The following is an 11910-nucleotide window of genomic DNA, read 5'->3' as shown; positions in this document are numbered from 1 at the left end:
GGTAGCCATTTTGTTTTCTGGTGACCATTCTTTCACACTTACCGTATGATTAACAAACATATTACAAAACAAGTGGTTTTCCACTTATTGGTCAAACTTTGGGTGGATAAAAACAGTTTATGCACAACATTCTGTTCGCAAAGTTTTACGATACAGTTCCTGTTTAATAAGTTTTTGTTTTAAATCATTAAACTACCGTAATGTTTTAGAACTGCTTCATATAATTACCCGGGGCAAACTGTAACTTGCTACAAGTGTTCTCTCAACAGCTCTGTATTACACACAACTTCTGTAAACTAGTGAAGTGTGATGCTTGATAAAATTAACATTGATTTACGTCAAGCCAACAAAAATTACTTTGTGTTTCTTAAATAAATATGTCTTTAATACCACTTTAGCATTCTTTCACCGTTTTCTTTTGATATAGTTTCATTTGTTCGCTAAGAACATCGTGGGGTTGGGATATTAAAAGGTTTAAACACTATCAATAAATGCAATGGTATTGAACAACGCAGTTAGATGTCTTTTTGTAGTTAACTGCTTTTGCACTAAAATTGCAGGCTTTTACTTGTGGCACCTCAAAAAGTGGTTTTAATTGACGAAAGTGGGACCGCAACGGCTGTTTTAATTTACCGGAGTCTATATCACGTCTAGTCGGCCCATGGGTGTACTGTGTATGCTGAAGACTTGGGCAGCTGGCGATGAAAAAAGCGCTCCTGATGGTGTTTGCTGAACAAATGGGTTATTGAAAGATGCCAGTTTAAAGGTGAGTTCGAGGAAAATTCAAAATCCTGACTGGGCACACCTTTGTTAGCCACAAATGTTGTCCTTTTCTAATTAATCACAAAAATTGTCGTCCCGTTTTTGTCCGATCATCGAATGTAGACTGAGATTAATCAGAATGAAGTTGAAAATACAGTAAAGCTTTGTGCTAATATCCAGTGACTATTGGCTTTGCAAGTAGGCTTCTTTTGTTGACCTTTTCATCGCTTTTCGCTTTTATCCTTCAGTATGTTGAAGGTGTGATAAATTAGAAAGCAAATAAAACCTATTATTGAGATTAGTCACCATAACCGACCGTTGAGAATTTGCGCCAGAAAATTTTAGACTGGTTACTACGGAGATAGGGTTGTTTGATTTCGATGACAAAACCTTAGTAGGTTAAGCAGAAAGAATCATTTCAACCCTTGACAAACACAGCCATTCAAACTGACGCCGGAACACAAACTTTACTCTATGACGCGAGATATCGTTTTTCAAGGCAGGTTTTCTTTTGTAAATTCAGGAATAAAATTTTCTAGTTTTTCACACAAAGGTTTTTTTTAAAGCGATTGGTTGTCGTTTTTTTGCTTTTATAATTTAGAATACCAAAGGTAAACTTTCAGGCAGACTATTTGGAAAACAGAATTGATTTCGTTTTGGTGGATTGCCGTCGAATTATCGCTGTATAACGCGGGCTACATGTAGCTTATAACCAACAACGCTACAAGCCATGCACACTTCATTTAGCAGTAGGTTTATTTTTTCGCTTTCAAAGATATACATAATTTCAACATTTGAAACAGATTAATTGCTACAGTTGTAGGCATGCTTGGCGTAAACTTTTCAAAAATTGCAACTCAGATAAAATCATTTAACACTTGTAGTGGATTCTCTTATACGCACCAGAAAACACTGAGAAAAAGCCGTCAATTCAAATACTATTTAAAGGAAACAGTTTCTATCATGCCGTAAACTCGCCATTTTGATCAAATACAGCACTGTTAAAGTTGATCGAGATAAATTAACTTAAGAATTGCAGTTTGCCAGAGGCAACCAGCCTTGCTGCTGTGTCTCGTGCCATATCAACAGTTCGTAACTTCTTTGTACAGAGCCAAGCGACTGTTCACCAACGGCCCACAGTAGCCTAGCAGACAGGAAGACAATTTGATAACCTTGCATGTTAAACAAACACCGCGTTTTTCAAGGAAAACAGGTAAATTTATTGGATGCGTGTTTAAAGGATGTAAGATATGACCAAGCGTAAAAAGGTAGTGAGCACTGAGCAGGCTACTTACAACCAAGCAGTTTAAAACAAGTGTTTTTAGTGCCAAAAGTGCAAATTAAAAATGTATGCTAGGCTGCTTGTGGTTCAATTTGTAAAAGGTAGTGTACCTGATCAATTGCAATATTACTTTGATGAGTCACGTAATATTCCAGTAATTAAATGTTTTCATGAAAAGGTTGTTGTTCTTGACAAGCTCATGCTTTTAAAAATTCTAACAAATCGTGTTTACAACAAAGGAACGGTATTTCCCAGTGATTTAGGATTTCGTGGCATTAACCTTTTATGAAAAATCAGCATTACACAAACACGGCCGACATGTAATGCAACATCGACAACAGCAACTAAAAACACACACATTGTTTACCAAGTTTGCTGCGGTTGAAAAATCAAAAACATAAACATGTCTGTGTCATCAAAATCTACACTTGTACAAATAAGCCGTATTCTTAACATGCATTTGTAGTTGTAATGTGTTTTAATGATGCATTTCCAAGATGTGTGGTAATCTTTTTGTAATCCAAAAACCTAAAGCATAACAGTAGATTTAAAAACTCACAAAAAAATGCTTTTCAGTTTTAGTTTAATAACGGAATAGGCTACATTACACAGAATAATCGTCCTTCAAAACCAAACATTTCGTTCATCGACAACGACAAGGATCTCAAACAGTGTTGGTATTTACTTATCATATCCCAAGCTATTCCGCCATGTTTTTTAATTGAATCTTCATTATCAAACTGAGAAAGCCGTTTGGACGCTTAATTCTGGCAGCAGCGTGTACTCAAAGAAGCTTTAAGCTGATTACGCAGGCCTTGTGACCGAGGCGACAATAACTATTCAAAATAGGTAGCAGAAACAGTACAAGCGTTTCAAATACTCAACAGTATAAAAATAAGTATTATTGTATGACAATGTGTGATAAAGAAGAACATGTAAAATAATAATAACTAACATTGCAAACTTTGTAAAGATAAGATTAGCCTTCACTGTGTCATAAAAATGGGGTATGTCGGGATCTGATATAGGCCTATGAATATCTATTCCAATTGTAATTTGGGGTGCTGATTCTGAATTTGAACTCAGTTTTGCTCTATCACGTCAAGGTTTTGAATAATTTACATTTTTCAATCCAAATATAGAAAAGTAGGCTATAAATTGGCTAATTTTGTTTGTCCAAACGCCCCCAATTCGCTGTGATAGCCGTCTAGTTGAGCAAAGCAGGCATTAGCAAAAACGTATTGAAGATACCACAAAAAAACATCTATTATTTTATTGACAACATCATCCCATCTCGTCGAAGAAGTAATAAGTTTATTATGTTGTTTCCACCATGGGCACTGGATATTGAACCTGAACTGTCACACCACAAGGAGCGATTATGTTGAAGTCAAGATGCCGTTTGTGTTGGTTTGGAAACGTGGTCAAATTTATTCATACTTTAACAGCTGGATTTAAGTCCATGGTATCATTAATTTGATACATGTGCTCAACACTGAGGCTTTAATTCTTGAATAATGAAACTTTGTCTTCAGCAAGATAAGACGATTTTGTCAACAATAGATGTTTTTGGGTAGGCTATTTTCAATACCTGTTTGCTAATGCCTGCTTTGCTCAACTAGATTGGTATCATTCACAGCGATTTTGGGGGCTTTTGGACAAACAAAATTTGCTGATTGAGAAAGTAGGGCAAAACGAGGTTCTCGTTTTTAAAAAAAACTACTCACGCCACATAGCGGATATTTTAGTAGGAAGTAGCCATCTTGGAATTGAATCAGTTTTTTTAGTTCAATTTTGTAATTTTAGTGTACAGAGGTGTTTTGTGGAGCAGAATTAAAAACACAGGTAATTCGTTAAAAAAAAGGCCAAATGTTCCCGTGATTTTTTTATACTAAATGATTATTGGTTGCAGTTGTTGCTTTTTCTCATAATACTTTAGGAAGTAGTGATAGCATAAGAAGGAAAATATTTGAACTTCCTTTCACTGCGCACAAGTGCTTTACGGCCAGTTTTTTTCTGTGTAGTGCAATGGGGCATAATGGGATAGTTACATCATTGCATGAAACTACATGTGAAATGGGTTTCTTCGTTTTTGTTATCCTACTTCTGGAAGATATATGCTACAGGACATAGCAGAATTAAGCTATTTGTTTATTAATAGATCTTAAATTATAGCTTATATTCATTCAGGAATATCCTAGCTAATATTTTTGGTACAAGAGTAAAATGGTAAGAACTTATATTGGAAACACAACGCGGTAAAATTGGGATGAAGGCACAATGAAAGCCGCTATAGAGTGCATTGTGAATAAAGAATGTGGATACAAGAAAGCTGCACAGCTATTCGACATCTGATGAAGGGTGGATTTGTTGTTGTTCTTGTGAGCAATGGGCACATTGTTGTTGTGCAAAAGTTCAAGATGACAATAGTCTTATTGTTTACACTTGTGATTTATGAATTGAACAAGAATGGAAATGACAATATCGAAAACAAACAAAACTGATCATAAATGTGGTTCAAATGTTATTTCTGCTATTTTGCATGTTTATTGTTTAATCATCAATGATAAACTTGTTTCTAGACTGTCAATGCATTGTTGCGGTGCGATATTCTGATTCACTTCTCTCATCCCATTTTGCCCCACCCATGGGGCAAAATGGGAAAAAAGGCACCTCTGGAATTTATTTGATACTTAAATGAGCATTATCATTTTTTTTATTTTTTATGTTTGATTTGTGTAGCATGATGCCTGACCTTTCTGCCAAAAACAAATTGTTCGTTTTTCTTAAGTCTCTAGAATTTTATGACTGTTTAGGCTTAAGTATCCCATTTTGCCCTACTTTCCCCTATAGTCTATTTTTCTAGATTTGAAATGAAAAAATGTGAGCAATTCAAAACTCTGACGTGATAGAGCACAACTGAGCTCGAATTTGGATTCAGCGCCCAAAATTACATCTGGGATGGATATTTATATCTCAGTTCCCGACACAGGCTACTCCATTTTTTGCGACACAATAGTTAGGCTACTCAATAGGTAGATTTGCAAATGTTTATTTTTCTTTCTAAGGTTTTCACTAAAGGCGCAAACTATTTCACATTTTGCATGGAAGCATATTGAATTTGTAATTATAGTCTATACAGGAATGTAAAAATTGTCTTTTAAACTCACAGACTTACTGCTACTCAGCTTATTAAAAAACAGCAATTCTCTCAACATTTTGTATTGTTCCGTTTTTATGTGCCAAAATTCTGAGACGACAGCAACAAAGGTTATTTAAGATATAGGCTAGCATCTTGAACAAATAAAAATAAATGACCCATATGTATCATCAACCAATGTCTTTTCATAGTAGGCCTACAATATAATTTTTATAACTTATAGCTAGTTTCGTTTTCATTGTTTCCTGTTGCCAAATTTGTTTTCAAAGTTGATGTTGCTTCATGATTAACGGCTGAAACTGTCTTCTTCCACAAATCATAAACAAACCTACAAAATACAACAATCCTTTTTTAATCTAAATCACTACTGCAGTGAAATGAATCTTCTAAAATGTTTATTAATTAGGTTGCATGCTATGAAAGAAATAGAAAGCTTTCATTCAAAACACAACTGGGTTTTTGCAGGACAGAAAGCATATGCCACATGAACAACGAGAAGTTGAAGAAGCCACCAACTCTCAAAAAGTTACCTTCTCGAGATCTTTGCCTCTCAAGGACTCGTTGTAATTTCTTTGACAATTTTGATCACCACAGTGTTTTCGCTGTGATAGTCAGAAATGAAAACGAACTTCAAAGTGTGCATCTCCTAAGATTTATTCAATTGATGCGCAAAGTTAAAGAGTGCGTTATGCTCAACTTTCTCCGCAGGTTTATTTTACTGTGAAAGGTTAAATTTGATTTTATTTGTGTGTTTAATTCACTTATTTACGTATTTTTTGCATTTATTTTGGCTGCATTGTGCTCCATATCTACTTTCGTAATTTCATTGATATTGTAACTTAGGTGTACAAAAGCCGTACAATAAGATATTAAATCACGAGCCAGGGAGAAATTTCATGACACCCCAAGTGATGGGAGTACGAAAAAAGAGTCACTACTTTATCCCTTTGAATTATTTGGCGTAGGGTAGGTTACACACAAATATGCATTGACTTTTTGTGTCTTGCAGAACGAAAACGACTCATGTTGTGTGATTTAAAGCTGCAAGTATGTTGTTATCCGGCATTATGTTAATCAATGAGCGTGGTTTAATGTGGATTAAAAATTCACCACCAGACGCAATGCCAAGAGACCAGATTGCCATAATGTTTTTTTGTCAATTCAAAAGTTTGGATCGCTTAAGCAGAAATCTTGAACACAGTCTTTCAATAAAGCACTTCTTATTTAAAGCGTTTTTAAAGTCATAGTTTGCATTGTAAGCTTACAGTGTAGCCTGTGTAGGCCAACATAAATTTTAAATAAAAACGCAAGCCACAGCACAATTAATCCAGAAAAAGTGTGTCTTTACATGCAATCAACTTAGGCTAAATAGCCATTAAGCAAACTTCAAACCTAACGTGCGTTTAAAGCTTGCTAAAAAAAAGTGATCACCGAAAAAAACCTACTTCACAGAATCAGAAATAGACGCAACATGCAAATTACTTTGCAGAAATCAAAAAAGCATTTAATGGTGAATTAAACACATATAATCTTAAATTTCGAATCGTAGTTGGAGTTTGATAAATTAGCAGTGTTTTATTTTTTTCAAATTACTCTTAGCATACAGCTAGGCTTAGATCTTTAATTTTGGACTAACCTAAGTTTTTTTTTCTAAAGTATTCTGAATTTTGAAATCGAGCTGAAAGACAGTGTGTTTTATTCGAGTATTTCGTTAAATAGATGAGTCGACTAACATGAAAGGCATGAAAACTACTATTTACTTATTATTTTTTCCACACCTTTTCCTGTAGATTTCAGTAGCCCATAGATATTAAAGAAAAGATCTGATTTGAATGTTATTTGCATCTGTTGATCAAATTTATTGCAAATTTGATTTTTAGGCGAAGGTGAAGTTTTTAATCAGTCGGCCATTCAGCAGACAATTTCAGTTAATTAAATCCATTCGAAGGCAACACTTGCTACTTTCTCGTGTAGGCTGTTTCTGCAGTCAATACAGCAGAAAGAAGTTTCTGCTACGATCAGGATCACAAATAAAACTGGTTGTGAGAAAAAGACAGCAAAACCTATAACTTCGGGTAAAGGAAATGTGAGACCAATAAATCATAGCCTATTCATGCAGCCTAAAAGTCTACGAGCCCTCTCTCCGTTTGCTTTACGACTGATAGGCCTATACTGTTGCAGAGCAATATTGTCAGATCTGTTCGCCTGATAACTTATTGCCAATCAAAATGGCAGCTAAGTTGAAGCTTCGGAAGAATCGTTGGCCATGTAAGCCAGGTTTTGCCAGATGGGAAATTTTTCCCAATTTGGTGACATTTGGGGAACCTTTAATGTCGTTGGGGAAAATATTTAAAATTGAAATATTTTCTGACCCCGGAAAACTGGAACGGTAGAGATCTTTTTTTCAGAGGCCAGTTGAAGTCGGCGGGAAAACTGCTTTAAAAACGTGTGAAGACCTTTTTATGAGATTATGTTTAACTGGGCAGTAGAGGGAAATTGGTGACAAGAATTTGCGTTTGAGGGATTTGCTCGGTGGCCGTGGAAAAAATTATCCAGCGGCATCTGGCAACACATACATGAGCTACATTTGATTGGCTATCTACAGCACCTTATCTAACAAGTTGTAAGTTATTGCCACCAGCAATAAAAATTCAGACTTTTTAAAGGATAAGAATTTCGTAACCAACAGTGGCAGAGTTTTTAAGTCCGTTAACATTTTAAAAGTAGTCCTCTAAAATAAAAAGCATTAAATAGACGAAAAGGATCAAATAAAGCATTTGCAGTTACAAAAACAAAAGTTGGTTTCCATGCAGGTTACTCACCATTTCTCATGAGTTTCTTAAGTTCCGGCAACACTTTTAATGTCATAGCTTTGGTAGAGAGATAATTCTTGAATACCATAGAGTCGCATAGACAGATGATGGATAAACAACTCGATAGGATTGAGTTGCGATTGAATTTCATGTAATATCCATTTATGCTTGCTCAGTTGCTAATCATGTTATAAATTACAGATAACAAAATTTAAAAAAACATATTTTATGAGTTCAGTGTCTTAGGCAACTTGCCATAAGCGTCGATTCAGTATATACAGCGACAAAACAACAGTAGGCTGTAATAAACTTGCAGTAGCCAACTGGTGTGGAGAGTTTATATACAAGTGTGGTGTGTAGCTCTTAGCACGGACTTTCAAGTGAATCATCGCAGCCGCAACCATGAAAGGAACTCTGACTAACGACACTCATCTAGTTTTTTCCTGGTAACTTTTACTTGTTAGATTGTGCATGAACTTTAGTTAGTGTATAAACTCTGTTGAAGGATCACATGGGTTCATGCTGAACAGGTTTATTCAAAAACAATAATAGCTTACGTGACGTTTAGGCTACGTACTTTATGATACGAAAGCTATTACGTAGCTGCAGTTCAATTTCACCATTAACGATTAGAGTGATTCACTTCGGAAAAATTGTTGCGATACGGTATATTACACAAACAAACGAGATTTCAGCAAAAATCTCTAAATCTAGAAAATGTCATCAGTAGCTTACAAACATGTTAACAGACATTTTCTGATTCCGATCCAACGTCTGCAGACGTTGAATTAATGTAAAAACGAAGCATTTTGCCTTCTGGGTGAGGCACTGTTTCTATATCTTCAGTTGAGCTCGAGCTCAGTATGTTCTTGTCAACAGGTTGGACCTAACTTGGCCTCACATATTCAAAAATATATAAACATTAAAAAACAACAATGTGAAATGAGTTTCACCGATATTATTGTAAAAAAAACTTAAAACCTAGAAGCAGACTATAGAAAACTCAAATATGCTTACATACGTTCAACAGGAAGAATACTGTTGCTTAGCTTATGCAGCTTTTTCCAAAATCGAAAATAGTTCCGTATACTGCCACCAGATCGTTTTCAGTTCGTTTGCTGTTTGATCATGAAAATAAATCTTGTATTAAATACATGCAAGCAATGAAGAAATCCAGCAGAAAATCTGTAACCTATCATACAAGATAAATAAAATTTCAAAAATAATAACTTCCAAGTCACGATAGCCTTTATATAGCAGGTTTTGTAAGCTAAGCATTATCTTTTTATGGCCAACTCATTGGCAAATGGCCATTAGCCAAGCAGTAGCTTATCTGACAGCCTTGGTACGAGTCTATAACAGAGGTGTGGCCTCAGTGTTCTCATTTTTTAGAAATTTGTCCCTAGATTGGGTGTTTTATGCCTACTTAGGAGCACAGTTGGGGAAATGAGCAATTTATGGAAATTTTTCATCTTGGTTCACTTTCTGCACTGATTAAATATATTATATATAGGTGTAGGTAGTTTGTGCTGAAATCTGCTAAAATGCAAGTAGTTTTATTTATAAATCATTATGAAATAACCCATCCACCTAAAATTTCCAAATCAAATTTTACCTAACAACAGGGACTTTTATACAGTGAAGTCTGGACCACAGTGGAGTAGCAGTTCAGACTAAAACTGGAGCATTCCTCGTTGTCCTTAGCGAGTTTTAAGTGTGATGGAAATAAGCTTTTTTGACCTTTAAATCGATATTACTGTAACATTACAAGTTTTTAGGAATTTTTGAACATAGGTTTTAGAAATTTTACGCTTGCGTTTGTTTGAACACCTTGTGGCCTACAGGAGTCGTAGTTTTGGAGTATTAGAGCCAGAGTCTCGGGTCTTGCCTGAAGTCGGACTAAAGTTGGAGCCTGAAATTCATTGAAAAACAGAAGCCAGAGTTTAATTCTGTGCTAGTTGATACTTTTGCCATGCAATGCAACTATTTACGCTGTAGCCTACTCGGCGCAGTTGTTATTTTTGTGCAGGCTACTTCTATAGAGAGAGGGGGATTCAAGCAATAATTTTTTTGTTTAAAAATATGCCTTTCTTTCCATGACAGGAGGATAGGGAAGGTACAAGTGTTATAGCATATAAAAAAAACTTGGGTTGTGGTTTATGGTTTCCGTTTGGAGTCGCAGTATTCAGAGTTGAAGTGGAGCAGAGTCTAGAAATGTGTAGAAAAGTCTAGAAATCCTTAGCCTAGTCTACTTTGTACGTTTTTGATCTACAAGTGCCACAAGCTTTGCCTGGGTTAGTTAAGGAAATTTGGCCGTGGTTTTAGTCTTTAATATGTTTCTGGTGAGTTTTTTTACTGTTGCTATTCAGAAACCAGCTAAATTGTTCATAGAATTGTCTCAGAAAATGTTTTGAAGAGGGATGGCCCAGTGCACTCCCCTCTGCTTGTGTAGCCTATGTGTAGCTAGTGGCGAAAGTTTAGATTTGTGTATATGAGATGACATAGCCAGAATGCACCTACTGTCGATTTGTGCAATAGGCCTTCCATTACAGCAGGTAGCCTATAAGCCTAGTCATTAGAGTTAACAATATTTCAGCGTAGGCTCCCAGGAAACGCTGCCATATGAAACCCTAATAAAGTTTTACTGCACCATTCTGCAATTAGGAAAACAAACCTTTTTTACTTTGTGCCAATACGTTCATTATTTTCGAATAAATGCGAAATCCCATGTTTAGCAAACAAAACAGGGGCAGACGAAGTATCACTTTGTCGCCTTAATTTGCAGTAACCTATAATTTTAGTCAACAAACATTTAAAAAACATCTCTTTCTCCACCATGCGGACTAATTCACATGGTAGGCTAGCTACACTACAGTGTTGCAGGCAAGCCAACACTTCTACCAGATGATAGACTAAGTTATTTCCACAGTGTTTGTAGCCTTCTGCGTGGTCTAATTAAACAAATATCCTTCCCAAACTGAGAAAACGTTTTTGAGTTTTTTGCAGCTGTTTCGTGTACACTGCCTGACCTAGTTTTTAATGCCGTGTGCGATATAGAGGTAGCCTATGTAGGCCTAGGCCCAGTGGCGTAGCAGCCACCTGGCGGCTCTGGCTCTGCGCCAGGCTGCAAGGGGGCGGCAAAATGAGGCTGCACAGTGCACACAGCATGAGAAATGAAGTAATGCAAAAATAAATAAAAAGTAAAACAAGAAAATGATTTAGGGCAAAGTGGGGCGTGTTGTCACAGGGGCGTGTTGTCACAGCACGATTTCCATGTGATAACCCAAGCGTATAACTACGAGTTTTCAATGGAAGGCATAGTTTTCAGTTCTCTTTCGCACTAGCAGTGAAGATTAATAAATTTGTCACCACAGCAGAAATTATGAGGAGTGCCATTGAATTTTGGGCAAAATCAGGTTTTATAACTAAACTAAAAAATGGTCTGGAAAACTAAGGTATGATCATAACTGATCAGGAAAGATACCATTTGTTTGCTTTAAGCCTGCTCTTTTCATCATACCAAACAGATAAGACATGCAAGTAGAGATGTACACATGGTTGTTGAAACCACGTGATTTCATACCACGGGGCGTGTTGTCACAGCTGTGACTACACGCCCCATGGTGTGCATTTTTGATGTAAGAAACATAAAAAAATATTTTTGCTTATACAACGAGGTAATATGCGTATTTGTTAAAATACAACGCTTTTTTAGAAAAAAAAATTAATATTAGATAAATGATACACACATATATTCGATAGTGACACATAATTCTCAAGATGACATTTCTATTGCTTTTGACAATGGGCATAAACTTTTTACCAATATGTTGTAAATTAATTTCTTTGCATTTCGCATATTGTTTTATTCGTTCAGCCTGTTTTAAAACTAT

Source organism: Aplidium turbinatum, chromosome 10 (assembly GCF_918807975.1).
Source record: "Aplidium turbinatum chromosome 10, kaAplTurb1.1, whole genome shotgun sequence".
Taxonomy (NCBI): Eukaryota; Metazoa; Chordata; class Ascidiacea; order Aplousobranchia; family Polyclinidae; genus Aplidium; species Aplidium turbinatum.
The sequence above is the reverse complement of the archived record's forward strand: the minus strand, read 5'-3'. Positions refer to the sequence as shown.